This window comes from Henckelia pumila, chromosome 4 (genome assembly GCF_033568475.1).
Source record: "Henckelia pumila isolate YLH828 chromosome 4, ASM3356847v2, whole genome shotgun sequence".
Taxonomy (NCBI): Eukaryota; Viridiplantae; Streptophyta; class Magnoliopsida; order Lamiales; family Gesneriaceae; genus Henckelia; species Henckelia pumila.
In genome coordinates, this window is record NC_133123.1 from 134,823,385 (window position 1) to 134,848,482 (window position 25,098).

The 25,098-nt window shown below is 32.7% G+C and overlaps 1 long non-coding RNA gene across 5 annotated transcripts; it reads right to left on the reverse strand.

The window, feature by feature from the left end:
- Nucleotides 1-9,605: 9,605 nt before the first annotated feature.
- LOC140864737 (uncharacterized) lies at nucleotides 9,606-18,631 on the reverse strand. Of its 5 annotated transcripts, XR_012144333.1 has the most exons (5): nucleotides 18,492-18,631; nucleotides 18,304-18,396; nucleotides 16,339-16,434; nucleotides 12,518-12,681; nucleotides 9,606-11,183 (listed from the first exon to the last, which is right to left on the reverse strand). It is a non-coding gene; the product is annotated as an uncharacterized lncRNA (long non-coding RNA). The 5 variants fall into 5 exon arrangements; XR_012144335.1 differs by lacking the exons at nucleotides 12,518-12,681; nucleotides 16,339-16,434 and having other exon boundaries at nucleotides 9,606-9,868; nucleotides 10,123-11,183; XR_012144336.1 differs by lacking the exon at nucleotides 16,339-16,434.
- Nucleotides 18,632-25,098: the final 6,467 nt, after the last annotated feature.

A 25,098-nucleotide genomic window follows, 5' to 3' on the forward strand; every position in this document is an offset into this window, starting at 1 on the left:
GTGTGAAGCCAAGTGTGTTGTGCTATCTTTGTAAACACTTGAGTGTGAAGCCAAGTGTATTGTGTTGAGGCTATCTTTGGAGCCCTTAAGGCCAAGTGTTCGAGTTTTATCGGCGCGGTGATCGTGTTGAGTTGTACGGCTATCCTTGGAGCCATCAAGGCCAAGAGTTGAAGTGCTAGTGAATCCTTGGTTAATCGATCTTAACCAAGAAGGGGAGACGTAGACGATTTATCGTCGAACTTCCATAAACATCTCTTATCCCTTTTACTGCTTTATTTACATTACGCATTTATTTACTGCACTTATATTTGATTGCTTTTAAGTCTTCCGCTTGCGTACTTGCATAATTGCTTTAAATTGCTAAAGTTGCTAATAGAACCTAAATCCCCCCCCCCCCAATTAGGTTCTAACAAGTGGTATCAGAGCCACCTTTTTACAAAATATTTTCAAAAAGACTCTATGGCAAATCTAGCGAGCGACTATGCTCAAGGGCAATCAAAAAATCGTCATCCTCTTTTCAACGGCATAAACTACGGATATTGAAAAAATCGAATGTCCCTATATATCCAATCCGTAGACTATGACCTTTGGAAAGTAACTGTGAAAGGTCCCTACATACCTACGAAAGAGGTTGAGGGAGTCAAAATTTTTAAAGGAATGGACGACTTTTCAAAGGAGGATATGAAATTGATATCTCAAAATGCTAAAGCTATGAATATTCTTCATTGTTCCTTAGATATGAACTAGTACAACCGGATCTCGATGTGCTCATCCTCTAAAAAGATATGAGACAAGTTGGAGATATGCCATGAAGGGACTAATCAAGTCAAAAAGACGAAGATCGATTTACTCCAACTCAAATACGAAACATTTGAGATGGAAACCAATGAGGATGTTGACACAATGTTCCGAAGGCTTACTCAAATCATCAATGAGCTAGCTCAACTTGGAGAGCAATATCCATCGAAGCAAGTTTGGAGGAGAGCTTTACGCGCCCTACCCAAGGAGTGGGATGCCAAGAGGACGGCCATCATTGAGTCCAACAAAGGCGACACCGCATCGTATGATCTTGATCAACTCCATGGGACCCTAAAAACCCATGAGTTGGAAGTGTCTACAAGGAAAGAGTCAAAGAGGGAGGATGAAAAGACCAAGGCAAAGGGGATTGCCTTATCTGCCCAAGTCGAAGAAGAAGAAGATTATGATATGGCACTCTTCGCAAGAAAATTCAAAAGATTTATGCGAGGAAACAACTTCAAAAAGAAGACGGAAAAGGAAGTTACTTGCTACAACTATCAACAACAAGGCCACTATACAAATGAGTGTTCTCTCAAGAAGAAGGTTGACAAGGGAAAGAAGAAAGCACTTATAGCCACTTGGAGCGATAGCGACGATGACGAGGAGGAAGCTAACATCTGCCTCATGGCTAAAAGTGATGACATCGTCTCCGATGACGATGACGAGGTACCTTCCTATGATGAATTACCACATGCATATAAATATATGTTTGATATGGCTAAGTCACTTAGAAAGGAAAATAGAAACCTCAAAAATGAATTAGAAAGCAAGGGGCATGAGAACCTAAGATTAAAGGATGACATAGCTCACTTAGAAAAATCATTTGATAAATTCAATGTTAGTAGTAATAAATTGAATAAACTACTTAGCATGCAGAAATGTAGTTTTGATAAGGGTGGAATAGGGTATGGTAAGAAATCTATAAACTTTACTAGCCTTATTGTTAAAGCAAAAATGAGATCATCCCCTACATGTTCTTACTGTTGTAAAATAGGTCATGCTAGATATAACTGTAGATCTTTAAAATATCAATATGTTCAAAAGAGCTATATGAAATGGAGGCCTAAGAGTACTTAACAACTCATCAGTCGGCATTATGAGATCATGATCTAAGGGAGTTCATCATAGACCGGTTTAAACTGCCTTGACTTACGACTGGTCTTCCTGATGAAAGCTACTCTGTCCAAGGAAATAGGTTTTTAAAGAGGCCATAGCCCTACCTACTACTGGAAGCACTCTTAGAAAGTGGCGATGATGTTACTATGAGAGACTGAACTCTTAGAAGTCTATTTTTTATCTCTCTTTTCTAACACTGTGGACCCAAAAGAACTAAAGGATACCAAAATCAATTTTTGCAGGGAAATAGGAAAACTGTTCTTCCTAGCATATGGTATCTAGACAGTGGATGTTCTAGACATATGACTGGGAACAAAGATCTACTCCAATCCATCAAACCAAAGGAGAAGGGAACTGTCACCTTTAGAGACAACAGCAAAGGAGTAATTGAAGGAATCGGCTCAATAGGTATATCTAAATCTTGCTTGATTGATGATGTACTCCTGGTGAAAGGGCTTAAATATAATCTACTAAGCATAATTCAATTGTGCGATAGAGGTTATGAAGTCAAATTCACTCCCCAACACTGCACTATATCACTCACGACTGACAAATCCATAAATTTCAAAGGATATAGAAGTGAAAATGTATACAAGGTTTCTTTAAATAACTTATCTTTATCAAATATCAAAAGCCTTGTATCCTTGAATGTTGATGACAACATTCTTTGGCATAGACGACTAGGTCATGTTGGTCCTAGTACCATAGAAAATTTTTTTAAACTTGATTTAGTTGTTGGTATGCCAAAACTCAATTTAAAATTAGATTCGGTTTGTGATGCGTGTCAACTTGACAAACACACAAGGGAATCTTTTAAAAGCAAAAATTTTGTATCAACTTCTATGCCCCTTGAACTTATTCACCTAGATCTATGTGGTCCCTCGAGGAACGCTAGCCTAAGAGGAAGCTTTATGCATTTGTCATTGTGGATGATTTCTCACGTTTCACATGGACATTGTTTTTAGCCCACAAAAATGATGCCTTTGATTATTTTAAAACTTTTGTCAAACGTGTTGAGAATGAGAAAAATCTTTCAATAAAACAGATCCGTAGTGACCATGGAACTGAATTTCAAAATGAGAGTTTTACAAATTTTTGTGAAGAGAAAGGCATCGGTCACAATTTTTCTTGTCCTGGGACTCCTCAACAAAACGGGGTCATTGAGAGGAAAAATAGGACACTTGTGGAGATTGCAAGGACCATGATATGTGAGCATTCTCTACCAAAATATTTTTGGGCTGAAGCAATAAACACTGCCTGTTACATTATCAATCCTGTATCAATAAGGCCAATTCTCAAGAAAACTCCATATGAATTATGGAGAGGGAGAAAGCCTAACATTTCATACTTTTGAGTTTTCGGTTCCAAATGCTACATACATAATAACGATAAGGACGATCTTGGCAAATTTGATGTCAAATCCGACAAAGGTATTTTTCTCGGATATTCTACCACAAGTAAGGCTTTTAGAGTATTTAATAAACGTACTTTACTTGTTGAAGAATCTATCCATGTTATATTTGATGAATCTATGTCTATAGTTTCTCGTAATACTAACGATGATGTAAAACTTCTTGAAGAAGAGATGGATTCATCAAGCTTAAATGATATAGATGTTTCTGTTGAGGAAACACCACTTCCGAAGGATTGGACGCTTCACAAAGATCATCCTATGGATCTTATCATTGGAAGTTCTTCGAAGGGAGTAACTACTCGATCTTCTCTTAATAATATCTGCAATCATCTTGCTTTTGTTTCGCATGTTGAACCTAAGTGTATTGATGATGCTTTATTAGATGATTCATGGATAATTGCTATGCAAGATGAATTAAATGAATTCAAGCGTAATGATGTTTGGAATCTTGTTCCTAGGCCGCATGATAGATCTATTATTGGTACTAAATGGGTCTTTAGGAATAAACTTGACGAGCATGGTACTATCACTAGAAATAAAGCTAGGCTTGTAGCTAAAGGATATAGTCAAGAAGAAGACATTGATTATGATGAGACATATGCTCCTGTTGCCCGACTTGAATCTATTCGCATGTTGCTTGCTTTTGCCTGCTCTAGAAATTTCAAGTTATTTCAAATAGATGTTAAGAGTGCATTCTTGAATGGTGAACTAAAATAGGAAGTTTATATTGAACAACCTGATGGTTTTGTTGATGCATTATTGCCTGATCATGTGTATAGATTAAACAAAGCTTTGTATGGTTTGAAACAAGCTCCTAGAGCTTGGTATGAAAAACTATCAACTTTCCTTCTTTCAAATGGTTTTTCGAGAGGAAAGATTGACATTACTTTGTTTACCAAAAAATGTCAAAGATGATTTATTGATTGTGCAAATTTATGTTGATGACATAATTTTTGGTTCTACTAACGAAACTCTTTGTCAATAATTCTCTAAGTTGATGCAGGATCACTTCGAGATGAGCATGATGGGGGAACTTAATTATTTCCTCGGATTGCAAATCAAACAGTGCAAGGATGAGTTCTTTGTGAACCAAAGCAAATACATCAAGAAGATTCTAAAGAAGTTTAGGATGGAGAACACAAAATCATCATCCACACCGATGAGCACAGCAATCAGACTCGACAAGGATGAAAATGGTAAATCTGTAGATCAATTTTCCTTTTGTAGTATGATTGGCTCCTTACTTTATGCTACTGCTAGTAGACCTGACATTATGTTTAGTGTTTGCTTGTGTGCACGATTTCAATCATGTCCAAAGGAATCACATTTATTCGCCTTAAAACGCATTTTCAAATATCTTTCAAAGACTCCAAATCTCGGCTTGTGGTATTCAAAAAATTCTTTCTTTGATTTAAAAGCGTACTGTGATGCCGACTTTGGTGGATATAAGGTGGACAGGAAAAGCACTAGTGGAACCTGTTTCTTTTTAGGAAATTGTTTGGTTTTTTGGTTTTCCAAAAAGCAAAATTGTGTTGTGTTGTCAACCACCGAAGCCGAATACATGGCTGCCGATAGTTGTTGTGCACAAATTCTTTGGATGAAGCATCAATTGCTCGACTATGGCGTCTCTTTTTCAAAAATTCTTATTTTCTGTGACAACACTAGCGCCATATGTCTTACAAAGAATCCGATTCAACATTCGCGCACTAAACATATTGACATTCGTCATCATTTTATTTGTGACCACATCGAACGAAATGAAGTTGAACTTCAATATGTTAACACGACAAATCAAATTGCCGATATTTTTACAAAACCACTAGATGAAAATACTTTTATTCGTTTGCGTGGTGAACTTGGCATGATTGAGTTGTAATCACTTGTTGACATATTTTAAAGATAATGTCATATTAAGAGGGAGCTTAATATAAAATTCGAACAACGTAATTTTGGATAATACAAATTAATTGTATTTATTCAATATTATACGCTCATATTTTTTTATTTATGTGAAATTTATGTGTTGCATTTTAGAAATCATATTTCAATTCTCATGTTTTTGCATTTACTTTTTCAGTCTTTTTGATTATCACAAAAAAGGGGAGAATTAGTTTGGTTAAATACTTTAACTAAGGGGGAGAGTTAGTTTGGTTAAATGCATGGAGAATAAAACTGGTTATTTGATAAACAAACTCTTCTTAACTAATTATTTAAATTAGGGGGAGTTTTATTCATGTAATTATATTGTGCAAATTTAAATTGTCTATTTAATATTGTACATTTATTTTTCCTATTTAACCAAGTTTTGTGATCATAAAAAATGGGAAGATTGTTACGCCTTAAACGCATACAAATCTCGTGTTATGAGATTAATGTTTTTAATGCATTAACAAGTCTCATAATATTATGTTTTGATGATTACAAAACTCGGTTAATTGTTACTAACCATATAAAGTGAGATTTTACAGATTAGATTTATTGATGATTAAATTCTTGGAAGCTATTTTGAAGCTATACATGTATTTATAAAGTCATGTATTGCTCATTGAATGGATGGAACATTGTTAAGAGATATGAAGAAAAAGACAAGAAGAAGCCAAAGTATGGAGCAGCAACTTCCGAAAATTACTGGGAATTTTATAGGAATCTAAATCCAATCTTCACCAGTCATAATATTTATGAGGAAGTTTTACATGTACTGTCTAAATTTGAGAGCAATCCAACGGCTAGATATGGAGTTATGATTTTTCCACAAAATTTGTGCAGTACCTATTTCTGCAGAACTTGAAGCGAAGGATGAAGAATCAACTTATGAAAATTACTGGACGTGCTTGAGACATCCAAATCAAATCTTCACCAATCAACATCATGATCAGGATGTTTACAAACTTATATCAAAATTTCATATCAATCCAACGGCTAGATATGGAGTTATGATTTTTCCACAAAGGTTGCACAGTACCTATTTCTGCAGAACATGAAGCAAATGATGAAGAATCAAATTCAAAAAGTAACTGGGAATTATTGAAACATCCAAATCAAATCTCCACCAATCCAATTCAGATTTAGGAAGTTTTACAACCTCTGTACAAATTTCAGATCAATCCAACGGATGGATTGGGAGATATGAATTTTTCAAATTTGTTGCACAGAACAAGTTTGAAAACATGATGAAGCGACTTACGAAAAATACTGGGCATGATTGATTTGTTAAAATCAGATCTTCACCGTTCATAATAAATATCTAGATGGTTTAAAGCTTTGATTTAAATTTCAGATCAGTCCAACGGTTAGATTGTGAGATATGATTTTTCCACAAAATCTGCTCAGTGCTGGGAAAAAGTAGGCAGCGGCGCCGAACACTTTTTGTCACTCCTTGACTTCTCAACACATGCTCCATGCACTCAAATCAGATTCAAATCTTTGTCAACTATAAATAGAGGTCATCCAAGGTCATTTGAAGATATCCCAACTCATTTCTTCTCTCATTTGCAAGCTATCTTCTCTATCAAAGTGTGTGTGTGATATATTTAATTATTTGAGAGTGTTTGTAAAAATAGTTTGTGAGTTGGTTGTGCTATTATTGTAAACACTTGAGTGTGAAGCCAAGTGTGTTGTGCTATCTTTGTAAACACTTGAGTGTGAAGCCAAGTGTATTGTGTTGAGGCTATCCTTGGAGCCCTTAAGGCCAAGTGTTCGAGTTCTATCGGCGCGGTGATCGTTTTGAGTTGTACGGCTATCCTTGGAGCCATCAAGGCCAAGAGTTGAAGTGCTAGTGGATCCTTGGTTAATCGATCTTAACCAAGAAGGGGAGATGTAGACGATTTATCGTCGAACTTCCATAAACATCTCTTATCTCTTTTACTGCTTTATTTACATTACGCATTTATTTACTGCACTTATATTTGATTGCTTTAAGTCTTCCGCTTGCGTACTTGCATAATTGCTTTAAATTGCTAAAGTTGCCAATAGAACCTAAATCCCCCCATTAGGTTCTAACACATATAAAAAAAACAACAAGTATATGATATTAATATCTTCAATTGTTTTCAGCAAAACTATAAGATTGATATTATTTAAATATTATTGAAGTTTGTAAATATATTTATATTGATCAATCTACCACGGGTTAGATAATAACATCAAAAAAAAAGTCTAGAAAAATTATAGATAACACATCTCATATTAAATTAAAGATTTTGAAAAAATTACATTGATGTAAATTTTCAATCAGATGAATAAATAAAGAAAAATATGTAAAACGGTTGTGATAAAATATAAAACGTTAACATTTGTAATTAAAGATATTCAAAATTCAATCAAAAATTTTAGCAACGAGAGCATCGTAAGCACAAAGAGATCAGTAGATTTCTAAAAACGAGAAATCAAAAAGAAAAGAGGATGTCCAACAAATACATTGATCGTTAACGATACTGACATACAAGTAATAAAATACGATAACATACCAGAATGCAGATGATAATGATAAAATTATTGTTATTCTTTGCAAGTAAATATTTTTAGCATAAAAAAGAGATTGTCTGATTAAATAATAACGTTAGAAAAATACAAATGATTGATGAAGATAGTATCACAAAAATTGTTATTAAGATGATGATAATAATGATTTTTTCATGGAGAATAAAAAACACATGATATGAAAAATCGTTAAAGAGAGAAAAATCTCAAATATAAATATAAAACAAATATTTGAAATAATAATTTAAATTAAGATTTAGAATGCATTACCTATACCAAATTTTTTTCTCCATAAATCAATAGTGATCACAAAATAAGTGATCAACATATAACATAGAAAATTACAAAATTATATTTAATTTAATTTGATTAAGTGCAAATTGCTCAAAAATCTCCAATGCAAACATGTTTTGCTCTGCACTTCCTAGCCACTTTTTTGTACCATAATTTTTGTTAATTTGTACCACATCTTGTATGATTTTGTACAACATCTTATATTTTTTTGTACCACATTTTATGACCAGGGATCTCAAAGCAAAACATGTTTGCATTTGGGGATTTTTGAGCAAATTGCCCTTTGATTAACATATATCACTTATTAACAAATAAAAAATAAATCATACAAACATGAGATAGAAAATAAGACGAATTAATGGTACGAATCATGTCATAATTTCTCAAGATTAATTAAAAAGAAAAAAGAAAAACCCGAGTTGTAATAATTACATAAGTTTCAATATCAATATAGTATTAATGTAAAAATACTACAATAAATATAACACTTATATTTATAAGTTTACATGAATTATTGATAATGTCTTATTCTAAACTGTAATGTGGATGTAAAATAATCATGATCGTAAATTATACAAACATTGAAACTGCAAGTGTTACATTCTTCGAAAATATTGCAAATATTTTATTATTTGCAAAGTCGAAATTTATATTGATCACGTCACTAAGATATGCAATAGATTTTTTTTTTTCAAAAAGTATATATAATATTACTATGAAAATCATTTATTAACTGAGTGTTAATATTTTTTCATCTTAATTAATTTATTTAACAACGTTTATCTACAACAAACGAAGTTTCCACGTGAATCGCACGTAACTTTTACCCGTGAAGAAAAATATATATAAACTTTAAACATTGTCAATTCTTTTATATATTATATGAGTATATTTTTTTTCGCTAAACAAACAATTAAAAAGACTATTTTTAAATATTTATTTTCTTGTTCTGTTTCGCGACACCATCGAGCATGTTGCATTGCAATAGAACTATTTTTATTGTTAGTTAAAAAATTTTCTCATTGTAAAAATAAATACATAAATAGTTGTGGAGTGAGTCAGTGACAAGCATGAAAAAATGTATAAAAAAGTTCTACTGTGTGTGCAATAAAATTAGTTCTATTGCAATGCAACACACTCGGATGGATTTTTTTTTTAAACGACTATTTTGAAAAATAAAATACAAGGTGCATCCAATGGTCATACACTACTATAATTTATTCTGATAAAACATCTAATAACATTTACCCCAGCGGATTAAAACAAAGGTGAAAATATCGGTCGATTTCAATTCTACATATATACATTTTAATCTCCAAAATCTCAATTTGTTGTTGCAATAAGTACAGGATTTTACACATGCAATCCAAAGACCTTACAATTTCGAATAAACTATTCAGAGAGCATACATCAAATATAATTAGACAAAATCTATAAAACAATGACGAGTGGGAGTGTGGGACTCAAATGATAAGATATGCAAATCACAACAATTAACTTTCACATTATTTGAATTCAAGGCAAGTTATAGTAATAGTGTTTGTGTTGACCTTTACTGTTTTTACATCATCTACACCAATCCATTCAAAGGCAGATTTACAAAATCACAATATTAATTACATAATCTTACTCCTAAAAGGAAAAAAAATCCGGTATGAATAGTAAAAAACTATCCACCAAAAGGAAATCAAGAAATAGAAGGTTGACTAGAGTGCAGATGCAATTTGATTGTTGAATTGTATTGATCAGATGAACACTTTTGGTAATCTGCAAAAATGGCAAAAGTTTAGCATTCAACTTTTAAATTTGTCGTGATTTATACTAGTAACTAAACATAAGTAACAAAATATACAAGAGTTATTTGCATATAGATTTGTGCAAGTCATTCGCGTGTGCCACCGTGTGTATCTATAAGTGAGTGAGCAATTCATATTTGTCTTTACTTGGACTGTATGAATGCAATTAGGTAGCTTTTACACCTGTAATCCAGAGCATGGATTTCAGTGATTTTATTGACTCACCGGATTTACTTTGTTGCCTTTAATCTTAAGCAATAACTACGCATCGTTGTTATTGTGCCCTGTGTGAAAAATCTGTCAATGATCAGTAAAGATGCTTTCTTTATGTTCTTAACAATTCTGCTTGGATTGCAACATTGAACAGCAATGGTACACAAGGATAGCCGAAATTCTAACAAAATTTATGCCCTTTAACTTTGCAAATTTCCTTGGATTCATACATGAGGATTACACCAAACATTTGTTGCCCCTAAATAAAACTCCTCCTCCAGCCCCTGGAACCTACAAATGTGTTTCAGTTTCATCAAAAGCTTTTAGGAAATTCAGAGACTCAGTTTTCTTTTTCAGGGCATTTTCACAATTTTCATAGGACTGGTGTGATTTGTGATTTTAGGTAGTTAGAGATCAAGGATTCTTCTAGGTTTGAGTTTTGATTTTTGAGGTAAAAATGGGGTGTTGCTTTTCAAGGATAGATTCAAAACTAGTAAAATTGTGCAAGGAAAGAAAACAGCTGATTAAGGTTGCCAGGGATTACCAATGTTCGTTAGCATTTGCTCATATGGCCTACTTTCAGTCCTTGCAAGATGCAGAAAATGAATTTAGCAATTTTATGAACGCTGTTGTAATTTATCGTGATTCACCTTTTGACACGATCTCTGATCACTTGAAGGAGCAGTTCCCTCAATCAGAAACTTCATCCTCGGGGAACAGTGACGAGGCAAAGGATGAAGAAGTTCACGAAGATGATGTTAATTCGAAAACTTACTGTCTCATAGGAGGTTCAAATCTATCGGATTTACAATCAGAAAGTAACAGCGGAAAAGTATATAACTCGAAAAAAGCTATTAATAACAAGATATGCTTCGATGGCGTACCTGATAACATTCTTCATCAACCGCGAGTTGCAGCTACACAAAAGCCAGAGCACCCAAACCGGTCATTCAAAGGCGTCACAGATCAACCTGGGTATGGAAAAATTGTTGACGCATCGAATCCTGGGAGTTCAAGGTTTCCCCAGTCTAAAAGTGCGGGATTAAGGCCATCTAGTAATCTTGTCTTCCATCCTTACAGAAAAGAAAGTTTTATCAGTGAATCGCGGTATAGTGTGTCCAACACTGCTAGTTTTGCTTACAAGAGAAGTAGCATGTCATCTAATGACAAGAAGTACGCAACACCTTCAGATAATTTTACTGATAATCTGCCTAATTGGTCGATGTCAAATGCGAATAGAGCATCATTTGATGGGCAAAACGCTTTTCCGCATGTGAATTTGAGTTACTATCAAAATGAGAGTGAAGCAGCAGAAAATAATTTAATGGCTTTTCCACCACATTATCACTGGGGCTATCAAATGCAGAGTCATCAACACAATGACATCTCAATTTGGGATTATTTGAACCCCTTTACTTCGGTTGAGAATCCTTATAACACAGGTGTTTGGGACACAGATTTACAGGGATTGAGGGAGAGTGAGGGAATACCAGACCTAGAAGATATAAGTGACGATGAAGTTTCGAGTGAGGAAGATTTAGAGTTGAATGAAAATTCAGAAGAACACCATTTCGAGGCAATGCATGAACTAGATGTTAAACTAGATCAAGGAATAAGCACCGGGAATGAGAAAAATGAAGAACATGTTGATCAAAACAATTTGGATAATAGGCCAAATTATTCAACAGTGAGCGAGGAACTAAAGACGGAGAAAAGACAGAAAACATCTATTCAAAAGGAGGTGGAAAATTTAGAAACTCGTGAAAGCATTAAGGAATCTGCTCAAATAGATGAAAATGTTGTTGAAGCAAGCTCGGAGGCACTAAACCATAGTTCAACAGATTTACAAGAAGTTTACGACAAAATCAAGAAGGAGTTTGATAAAATCAATATGCATGGGAACTATGTCTCTGATGTGCTTGATGCAGGTAAGCTTCACCACCAACCAGGCATGGCTTTATTTAACAGTAAAAGTGCTGTAAATTTCTCTGCTGCAATTATATCGCAGAAACTTTGTGGTTTTCAAGACTTCATCTTCATTCATACATGCTGATCAAATTGTTTATAAGTATGGGATTACCAACTTAGTCGTAAATTTCATGATCGTAATATGTTCCCCCTGCAAAGTTTCTGCATTATTTTCCCCTCCTTTAAAACAGAAGCAGTGGAGAAGGAACTTTTGGTGACACGGGTATGGAAATACAGATGATCCAAGCATGTCTTCACTTATGGAAGCATATTAAATTTCTCATGAATAGCGGTTTTTGGGAGGATACGATAACTCTTTTTAACGCTTGACACAAGTTAGCCAACCACATGTTCACTTCTCTCTTACCTCAAGTACTATGAGGCATGAGCTATTGTGTAACTATTAATTGTGCAGTATAATTAATCCAGAGTTTCTTACCCACAATGCTTTAACATAACCAATATGTCACCCACTTAACGCTGCTGCACTTCAGCATCATATCTCTACCTTTGAGTCTGTACATTGGCTCCTGAAGTCTTGGTGCATTGGAGACTTTTGAAACTCATGATACATAGTTTTGACACCTTAAAGTTTCATCATATCTGTTCAATATACTAGAATATTGTGAGTTCAAGGGTGTGGACCGTGTGGTAGCTGATGTTGGGTACAAAGCACGTCAAGTACAAGCTAAAAAATCAATGAGCCTAGTTTAGGATACTTGTACACATATTATATGCATGGAGTCGAAATATGCATCTTGGCCTAGTTCTTATGGCGAACTCTAAGTTTATCTCCAAATTGGGATAGGTCAATAAAAATCGATTTCAATGTTTTTTCTTTTTTTATGTTTTCCTGACTTTATCCAATTTATCGTGAAAATTAAATCGGGATAAAAGAACTGTGTGCTGTTGTCCTTAAAGGTATGTTTTCTTCTTTCTTATCTAAACTTGGAATAAATCAACCAATTAAGCTCCGGGAGGTTTCCAAAAGTACTTCGTTCGGAGTTAAACTCCCATTTTTCCATACTTCTGGAATCAGTATCCTTGTTTTTCATTCCCATTCTCATAGGAATGAATACTATGATTCACATTTCAAACATGCATTTACACACTTCATGTTGTCAGTTGATGTAAAACGATGTTCATAACAATAACATCACAAAAAGATAAATCGTTTTTTATAAACATGGTGAATGCCATGGATAGTATACAACCAACGAGAAACATAAAAAAATAACTAATCAAAACCACTTGAGATACTCAAGCTCTTAGAATAAATTTACAAAATTATCATAAATTAATGTACAATCATAATACAAGGCACCCATATTCTTTCTAACGAATTAAATTACCAAATTTTCTAGAAGCAGGGATCACCAATAAACACCTCAAAGCTACGTCTAAAGTATGCTAGATTAGCATCCTTCATCGCATTCCCTTATTAATTGGAGTCAACCAACAAAAGAAACATAACATTTGTCATTAGCTTGAACTATGACTTCAAGGGGCTTTGGGTTCCTAAACGTTCTTCCTCTTTACTTTAAGATGAAAATGACAACCACAATATTCTCTAGGACACAAAGCTTAAAAAGAGTTGAAAAAGGCAATGGGGGGGACATGAATGATATACTCCAAATGATTTTGAAAACTTAATACAAGTGTAATGCAAGATATTCCAGATTATTTGGTGGTGTTCGGAAAACTTACTTGAAACCCTAAACGAAAGTATTTCAAAGTTTTGGATGAACATCATGTTCAAATTACACAGCAAAATAAACATTTTGTAACTTAATTCTTACACATGCATAATTGTACAATTAGTTTGTGTTAAATTTGATTAAAAAAATGGATTACACCCGCATCTTGGAAGAGACAGATAATTAATGTTAAAACAAGTCGTGTGGATGTATTGAAACCAAAAAACAAGACTTATCCAATCGAAAGATTCATAAAAGAGGTTCAAAACCTTTTTGAATTGACCTAACCTTATTACATGAATAAATACTCGTTCAAAAATAATCTCCGAGATAGCATAGTGATACGGAAGAACTCAATGTGTTTAGACTTGAAGAGGGTGAGGTCTTACTCCACGGATATAAAGGCAAGGGCTAATGATATGTTAGGCGGAGATTGAGATAGGTCTACACTCCTTTCTACCTTTTCCTTGAAAAAGAGAAGATGAGGATTTCCTTTCGTGGATCTTTTTTTCCCAATTTAGTCCTATTCAATTTCTAAGTTATTTCTTGTTTCCAAAAGAAGTGTATTGAGCACACAGCTAAAGTGATTCGGATTCAAGCTAAAAATATTTAGAACCGACTTCCCTACTATTTGAACATTTGATTTCATAAGAGACGATGAAAAATTTTCACGCAACCTAACACCAAGTTCTGAACATATTAGCAGCAAATAAAACTCCAATTCCTATATAAATATGAAACCGAAAATAACTTAATGTCCTTCCACTCTCCGATCCAACTAGCGGCTCGAAATTTAATCTGATCCCAACACTCTTCCCATGTCTCTTCCAAATTGTTAAAAATCCTCTTTCCTCTACAACCACATTGACCGACAAATACACTACCCGTCCGACCCAATTCGCGACCAAGATCCAATGCAAATAAACCCTTCATCTTGGAGTCACCCAAATCAAACCCTACTACTTGAGCAAAGTGGTCCCATGTGAAAGCAGTTGATTTTTTACATCAGTTTCTTCCACATAACGTTCGCCGAACATAGGGTTAGGCTCTTCCTTTTGATTTGACACAATGGACCAACCCAAAAAGGGAAGTTATTATACAATTCATTTATGAGAATTCTATACATCAAATAATTAAATCATAATGATTACCTCATTATGATGTTATCCATTACTTTTGTTAATAGAGTCATATATACAGTATTTATCCTATTTCCCGCTAAGAAAACCCCCCCTTTTGTGTAGCATACACTTCGGATATATAGATCACACACACATGTATGCATCCAATAAAGTGTACCACATGGTGATTGTTTCTCTTAAAGTACCATAGACAAACCATATGCAATAAAGATAAGCTTAGATCTTAGATTAATTAACCAATTTTATAAAAAAAAACAAAAAAGAAAATTACGTTCGTTTATAAATAATTTTGAACTACGAAATATTTTTGCTCAATAGATGTAAAACTATATATGCATATCTAATACAAAGATAATAGCCTTTACGAGGGATGCTAATACGAATTCTAGTTTATGATCAACGTAATTCTGATTTAATAGAAATTTTGGATATATTTATTATCTGCATTTTTTTACTTTTGGAGATAACCCAAAATTTCATTGTGTGGATCGGTTTTAATGCATTAATTGTGTCACTCTTGGTATTGCACGTCCACAGATATTATTTTTTGTAATAAATTGATTGGACAACAAATAAAATGCATGATAATTTCATGTTTTCTTCTAATGCACACTCAGTAATTGGACATGGTCTCAAAATGACATGACATAGATATACTGGCCATTTATAACTATTTTCTCCATTTTAATTATTTATTCTAGGTGAAACAGCCATTCTTATGAAGTACTTCTAATCTTGACATCTATTACATATTGAAGTATAGCACTTGCATGGTCTTTTGCAGGATTTTCCCGTCGCAAGAGTCACAGATGTTCATGCATGCCATTCTCATGCACATGCGATATGTCCAAAAAACGAGCTTATAGAATACCAAAGAGAAATGTAGCTGGCAGTGAAGATCATAAAGACAAAAATAATGTTGCATGCAACCTGTTGTTGACTCTAGAGAAGCTATACATGTGGGAGAGTAAACTTCATGAGGGAGTGAAGGTAATTCAAGATAGATTTCTTTCTAATTTGTAAGTTTTGATTGTTTATTTAGCTGTAACTTGAACTAAAATGGCTGTTAGTTACATAAATTTCTTTGAAAAGGGAAGATTGTGTTAACATCATGTAATGCGATTAAACCATTTCATATTAGAGGGCATCAAGGGGATGTGGTAAATGCACATGGATTGCACACACATAGCACATGTCACATAATGCACACACATAGCACATGTCACATAATGCACACACATAGCACACAAATGCACACATGTGGTTTTGGTGTATAATTTAGTTGGTCTGCATTTCTTACAAGTTTTCACCATTGCAAAATTTAGAATGAAGAGAAATTGAGGATAAGTTCTGACAAGGAGTGGAGAAAGTTGAAGAAGTTAAATGACCAGGGGGAGGAGTCTGACAAGATTGAGGCTCACCATTTATCCCTTAGGAACCTGACTTCAAGAATCAATCTCTTCATCAGAAAGGTAGATGGCATAGCCAAACAGATTCATAAGCTGAGGGACGAAGAACTGCAACCACAATTATGTGAGTTGATACGTAGGTATGTGATATGATCTTTCTTTTGTCTAAATCAACATGTTTTCATTAGTTTCTCTCGCCGACCATATCTATATAATTGAAGGATTTTTTTAGGATCTTTACTTTGAATTTTGAAAAGGTAAATAGATAATGAAATGTGCGGTCGGAGGGAGCTTATTCTCTATATTTCCTTGCTTGTCACAAATAACACATTTTTTGTTGGTGCTCTTCCCACTTTCGAAGTTAGAATTACTTGTGGATGTTAAGCTCACTATTATCACAAATACAAATGAAAGTTGACCTATTGGCTAAACTATTTTCATTTGGGCCTGTGGGAATGCATCTTACTCCATCTTAAGTTGATTGTGCAGATTTTCAAATTGCATGGAGTATAATGATCATTTAGATGTAAAATGAAAATATTGTGATTGTGCACCAGTGGGCATCACATAATTACTTTAAGAGTGGGTGCTTTTAGAAAACTGTAATTCATGTCATACTAGAAGGAAATAATCTTATTCAATCTGTGATGAAGGGAGTATACTGGCAACATCCATTATTACTCATCCATCATTCTGTTAGTGGGTAAAATTCATCTTCAATCCATTTCCAGATTGCAGCAAATGTTTAAAGTATCGTTCGAGTGCCACAAGAAGCAAGTTCAGGTAATCATGGAGGCAAAAGTTATGGTTGAATTCTCTTGCATGACCAACAATTCAAGCTTGAAGGCCACTAGGAAACTAGAAGCGGAGATTCTAAAGCTAGGAACAACCTTTTCTGATTGGATCAGAACACATAAAGCTTTTGTAAAGTTTTTAAAAAACTGGCTGAAAAAATGTCATCTTGAAGAATCAGAAAAAACAAAAGATGAAAATTCGAGTCCTTGCACCAGCCTTGGAGCACCAACAGTTGTTGCTATATGTCAGGACTGGTTCAATGCAATTGAGAAAGCCTCAGATATCGAAGTACTAGGAGCCATCGACAACCTTGCCATTCTCTTACATCGGTTGCAAAAACAGTTACTCAAGGAGAAAAAACAGAGGCTCAAGATACAACAGTATTCAAAACGCCATGAGAAGAAACTCGAGAATTTGTACCGAGAGAGCTTCGACAGGGGTGTAGATTGCGACCTCTGTGAGTCATTGCTTAATGGAGTTCAGGCAATTGAAGCTATCGAAACTAAGGATCTAACTTTGCAAACCATGTATGCGAATTTTATATTAACAAGAAACAGGCTGAATGAAGCCACGACAGAGCACGAGGAAGTGATGAAGCAGGCGAATGAAATGGTCACGCTCATCGGTCAGAGTGGTTTGCTTCCAGTTCTCAAGGCACTGGAAAGTTTTAATTTGGAGATGTTAAATGCTTTCCAGCAAGTAAGAATCCCAGATGAACGTAGCATGCAGTGATTACAATTAGATGATTCCACACAAGGCTTCCTGGTGCTTAATCTTTGATTTTTTTAAAAATTCAATTGGTAGTGATAATCCTTCACATGATGTAGTTTTACGTGACACGACTGAAAAACCGTTTCAAATGCAATACCAAATATGTTCTTATCAGAATATCCATGTTGAAGACTAAAGCTATTTATTATCTCAAGATTGAAGCTTTCGGGAAAGGAAAGCACTCGATACGGTGCCAAAGATCGAAAGGGAAGCATTCATGGGTTCGAATCTATAACAGTAACATTTTGGATAAGAAGTCATTCAATAACTTTGATTATATCATCCAATGCCACTAAACCATATATAATTGACGACTTCAGCATTTTTACTTAACACTATAATTTTGTATAGTTCTAGTTTGTATGATGTATACTTTCTCCACCAAAAATAACCTACTAAAATGAAGATTACCATATAATCCGATATTCCAAGAACTGTAAAAGAAATGGGCGACTTGAGTCCGTTTCAGAGTAACAGATTTTGCATTGCTGCATTGATGGTGATCTGACAAAGTGCGTGAATTCAAACACTTAAAACAAGATATACAAACACAATCTCCAGATAAATAATGGGTTCAAAGCGAGAGTAAAGTTGCTCACTTGGTAATCAGTCCGCTTCTTCCAAGGCCAGTGGAGGCGGTCTAGCGGACGGAACTCCATAGACGGGTATTTCGGTGGTCGGAGGGATGGAGCTCGAACAAAATAAATGGGTGAAGGTTTATGGGTCAAATGGAGTGAGGCCCCGGATAAACTGGGCTTGGGATAGTGGGCTTTACTTGTTTTTTCACAAATTTGTCATGTGAACACATGTATATCTATCTATTTATTACAACGTGTTTACTTGACTCGATAATCATAGGATGAGATTATTAATCTAATTTCATTTATTGTTTACTTTCAAAAAAATCAATTTTATCAAATCTCAAAGTCCGTTGTTCAATTAGATATCTCATCTTTAATTACACGAGGTATAATTGTGGAAAAAAATTTACAAAAATCCTAATCTACCATCTTTTAATTCCTTTGTTACATTCTCAATTTATCTCTCTTTTTTATAACTCAGTATATCAATTTTAACTATTTTTAAACAATACATATTTTTTTATCCAATAATTTGATACGTGAAAATGACTCAATTGTAAATCAATAATAATTTACAATATTAAAAAATAATCAAATCCAAATTATATATGAGTACAAAATTAAACATAAAATTATTTAACATATATGAAAGGTAAAACTATAATTCGTTCATCAATCATTATTTCAATCCCAAAATTAATAACTCAAAGTAAACATGTTATTGTTTTTCCATCATTATTTCGCATCTTTCAAAGTCATTTTAATAGTCTTAGTATGATTTATAATATGTAATCCAACATAAGTAAGATAAGAAAGCTTAGAGAAGCTACTTGGTCTCTTGGTATGACATCCTAATTTTGAAATTTCAAATTATTTGAAAAAAAAGAGTGAGAAATAACTAATATAATTTATTATGTTTTAACTACTCTTTATGATTAATATTTTAACCCAAAACATTCATTTTTTATTCCCATAAATTTATTAGATTTTTTCGCAATTAATTTTAATAAAAAAATCAAATCGTTTGTCACACACAACGGGTGTGTGAATATACGCTAGTATTAAAAATATAGATCAATCATATTAATATTTATAATAAAAATAATAATATTTTCGACACAAATCTTTTTGTCTCGATTATATAACCATTTTTTATGCACCAGATATATAAACATATATCATATTTAGTAATATTTTTTTTACATTTTTTTACTAATATATCTCAATTAACTATATTTTGAATCATTTTTTGAATACATAAAATAAGGATATATAAAATAAAAATTTTGTACAAAATTTATTTTTACAATAATTTTTTTTAATTTGTGTGAAAAAAAATTAGTCTATATAATCGGAACAGTGCAATATTTTTTCATATGTGTGTACGTGTTATATGTGTGTTTGTTTTGTGTATTATTATATTATATAGTTTAAACTTTAAAGGCATGTAGTGCAGCGTGCGTGTGTGTGAAAAACGACACAACGCTCAATGGATCAAGCTAGCTACTTGGAGGGCACGACGGGAGCAATAATGCCCATAACAATTATATGTAATGTAATAAATTAACTTTCAATTTAATTTAGAGGGAAAAATAGTAGAATAAAATAATGAAAAAGGGAGCTTTCTGGTTGACTTGCCCCATAAAGTCTGTCAAATTTTTAAAGGGAATCAATGCTACTACACCTTTAACAAAGGTTGGAGTCATGAAACGATTCCCTTTGTTAAAGATCTCCACACCCATTGTACAAACACCACATTTTAAATAAATTTTTTTTGTCCGATGAAAAAAATATATTCGTTGTAAAAGCTCGGATCTGTTATTCTATTTTTAACCGTCGGATAAACCTTTCGGTTTAAAAAAAATATGCATGTATATGCGTTATGGTCGAAATTTAAATACATCTTTATTTTCATATCGTAGATAGTGATGATTTTTAAATTATCATAAACAATTTTTTTACTTGTAAAACACTTGTTGAATTCGTTAATTCATCTTTTTGCGTGAGAAAACGATGATTGTGTAGTATATATCATTGATACGATGTCATAATAAGAAAATTAAATTGTTCGAGTGACTTAAACACACTACGATTAATTAAGTTTATAGGGAGGCATGTGTGATGTGTGCTCTCAAAAGGAGTTGTGAGATGAAAAGGGTCACAATCTTGGTTCCTAGTTGATGTTGTCTTGTGGGGAATAGGGAATAAAATTAAAGTTAAATTTTTTTCACCCTAAAAAGATAAGAGTATTTTTCCCTTTTAAAAGGTTGTCCTTTGAGGGAGTAAAAAGTAAATAAAGATTAAAGTAGGAATAGAGAACTCCACTCGTTACATTAATTTATATATTTATTTAAGAATTGTTTTCGATTTGTGCCATATTCTGCACTTGAGAATAATAGAAGTTATTGCTCAAGATTCTCCATTTACGACGCACGTAAATGGACAATTATTATTATTATTTGTTATGCCCATTCTCAATAATTCATACGACGATATTCTTTCTTCTATGAGTGAGCTGTGAGATAGTGACTTGAATAATAATTAATCATCTCTTTGAGATAAGTTTTACCTCATATAATATCTGTTATGTTAAGTCATATTATAATCTAGCTAATTACTTTGGGTTTTATGTTCATGAAATATAGCTGAATGAATAATGTTATAAATTCATAAATGCTAAAAACATACATTAAACATGCATAAAAACATGACTTTTAAGACGTACAAAAAAAAAATGAATTTTAAGCATTGCAATCAACATTATGTATAAAAAATATTATAGCAATATTCCTATGATAGCAAGTAAACAAGTTCACTTTAACCGTTAAAATGAATATCATTTCGCGATGAAATTTCTACCGGTTAACCTTCATTTGATTTTTTTTTGTAAAACAAATATGTTTTATTTGAATTTTATAATTACATGCATTAAGTTAATTCTAACATCAAAATGGTTGAATATGTCAGCATAAATTCATTCACCTATCGAGAAAATTTAAGGAATAATTATTTTGGAAAACTAATGTCGTCTCTCTCGTATTTTGGACGAGGCAAAACCGCCAATTACTCGGTTCATTATTTTGAAAAGTCGATTATTGTTAATTTATTGTAAAAAATATCATATTTCCTTATAATTTGGAGATTAATCTTTGTGATTATTTTTAAATATTTAAATCTATTCATTTACTAGAGGGGGCCTTTTTTCCCCTTCTAAAAAATACGAGTGGTCAAAAATCAAAATATATTTAATCCAGCTCCAATGAGTTATCATGATTGGCAAAATATAAGAATATGTAATATATATATATATATATATATATATATATATATATACTATATTATTGAGTGTCCGTGAGTTATAAAAAATTGTTTTTGGTGTCATGGTCATTTTTTAAAAAAATTTCCATTATACCCCACATCCCACACTGACAAAAACTCTCTTCATGTCCCATTTTCTCCCACTTTCTAATCGGTTTTCCCTCTAACCTCCTTCATCCTCTTCCATTTTTTTTCTCTGTCAAAATCAAAATTCCTCCGTAGACACCTTTATCAAATTGGAGTCTTTACCAAATTATATCTTTAGGGGACGCGCATCGCGTGTGCTATGATGACTTTTATATATATAAATTTAAATGATGACTAGTCGATGGGTTGGGGTTTTAACGTGTATATGTAGGACTTTAATATATCGATAATTAATTGTCGACAATTATTCTCATATTTTCCACTCGCCGATCGACAAACCCATCTAGTGATGTCTTCTCTCCATTGATTTCAAAGTTCGTAGTATTATAATAATTACAATAGTCAATAATCGAAGATACTATGAATTATGATACTTTGAAGAATTAATAACTATAGTTAATGAGAACAATTAATTAGCCGGTGTCAACAATTAACTTATATTTTAAAAGTACTCCAATATATTATTTAGTTTTACAATTCCCAACATCATGTTCGATATTCATTGAGATTTGAGAATATAATTTTCATATATTTTAATTTGGTGAGTAAGTGGTTTGGGTTTAGTACATGTCGCCCACAGGGCACTACCCTGCGGGTGACATGTAACTCCATGATTGGTCAAAAAAAGTGGATTCCACATGGGGCCCATTGATTTTAACCAATCATAAGCCGTCACGTCACCCGCAAAACGCTATTTTGCGGATAGCATCGATTCAACCCTCAACCGGTGGTTTGTAGCTCGAACTTATATACTCCTATATGATAAAATAAAATTCATAATTTGTTTATTATTATAATTTATATGTGATTGAGGTTTTCCACTATCGTTTTTTTATTGACAAATGTTTACACCAACACGCCCTTATAGGATTCCAATAAAATTATTATATTTGATACCTCAAAATACATTATAAAAAAACAGGATTAAAATACGAAAATAATAAATGCCTGAAAATTAGGGGTATTATTTTTTTACCTCGGTCGATTTTTATTTTTATTTTTACAAAAATGATTTACCAAGTCCGTTTACTCAAATATCCCCTAAAAATTATCTTGAACTTATTAAAATTATTCCCTTTGTAGGTATGTTTCTCTAAACTTAATACACTTCTGTCAACTCCGTCATAGAAAACATGCAATTATTTTTTGAACAAAATAAAAAATTTGTTTGTAAATTTTGTTTTGTTCCAATAATTAATATTTAAATACGCATAAAAAATAAATAAATCAATATATTTACGACCAGAAATAACAATGTCAGTCCCTATTCCTCCATCCTGCAATACACTTATTGGGCACGCCTTGTGCCAACTCATTCTTATTCATGAAAAGAAAATTCAAAGGTTACTAAATTTGAGATCTTCGCAACGCTATCTTGGTTTTCACACCTGGAACAATCGGGCTATTTATGTATATAGAGAAGACTTTGAATTTTGAAGTCCCTAATTTCAATTATTTACTTTATTTATTTCATTAAATGCAGCAGAAATCGGTGACTTCTATTTATTATTATATTTATTGGTAAATTTCTAAACAGGACATTGGACATTTCAAAGATGAATTGGCAACCATATTCCAAGTTAGTATTTATTAACAAGTGCGACATAGTTTAAAGATTAGTGCCGTGATCAAACTCGATTCTTATTTAATTTTGGGAAATAGTTTCAAGGGAATATTGATGTGAAACCAACAAAATCTAAAGATCAAATTGTGCTATATTTGTCAACAAATAAGCCAAAAAACAAGATTTAACCAAGTTTCTGCGGCATGCACTCGACTTAGCCAATCTATAAATTTTGGTGTATCTTGCCGTCGACAGTTTCGATTTAATTTATTGATTTTTAAATCGTAAGATCAATCGAATTAAAGTTCGAGCTCAAATATAAATCCTTAACTATTCTACATCATACTAATCCATACATGTAAATACATGTAATTAATTCAAACGTATATTAAAGAATTGTATTTCGCAGTGCCAAATGTGAAATGTGTAATATTGTAAAGAATATGACACGAAGAAACGGACATATATATTCATTAGTACTTTTAAGCACTCAATAAAGAATGGTCATTAGTGTAATGATGTGCACGTGTGAAACTACTACATCATACCACTACTTTCCACTAAATTACTCAACTACTTTCACAGACTAGAAATATGGTTTCATTGAAATTTCCATCAAAAGCAATAAATAATTTCGATAACACAAATACATAGGTATTTTAGGGGAAATCATAAAATTTTAGCTCGCTGAACTATTGTGATTTTAAATTATTTTATGCAAGTAACCATATAAAAAAAAACTCCAATAAAATGATCTCGCAAATCAATTTTGTAAAAAAGATCTCATATTCAACTCGACTCATGAAAAATATTACTACATATATCAAAAACATTATTTTTCACGTATCACCAAAAAAAAATTCCTCATTAATGATACCTGATCAATGTTGAAAAAAATATAACCCAATTTTCCACTAGGTGATGATGAAAGTGAGCATTTCTTGTCTAGAATTATTTCACAATCCACTAGGAAGAATTCAATATTCAAATGATTTCTAGAATAGAATATTAATCAGATAAGTGGGTGATCAATTAAATATTAATCCACTAATCACACACACTTTTTAATTCCCGTGTTACACACACTGACATAAACTTATTCTAATTTTTGTTTTTTTGATATCAGATAATTATTTCACTTTGCTAACTGATAATTGGATAATAGAAAAGTCTATATTTGATTTTAGATGATATCGAAAAACTCAATATAATGTAATTTAAAAATAATAACTCGAAATTTTTTAAAAGGACAAAAAAAAAAGAAGAAAATAGAGAGCAAGAAATTGTAAGAGACAAAAGCATATGCAAGGTCAAAATCAGCTCCACAGCGCGCAATCAAATAAACGCCCCGTTTGGTTTCAAAAGATAGGCCAAAAAAGCATTTTTTTAAATACTTTTCAATTAACAAGGTATTTGGTTGACAAAAAAGTGATTAAATAAACACTTTTTCAAGTTAAAATTAGAGATTTTTTAAAAACCAAAAAATATAACTTTTAAAAACATTATTTTAAAAAATCTTAACAAAATCCATACGGGCTAAAAGTCGCAGCAAAGCTAAAACAACGAAGGTCAGCTCACTCTCTCCATAATTTCTTG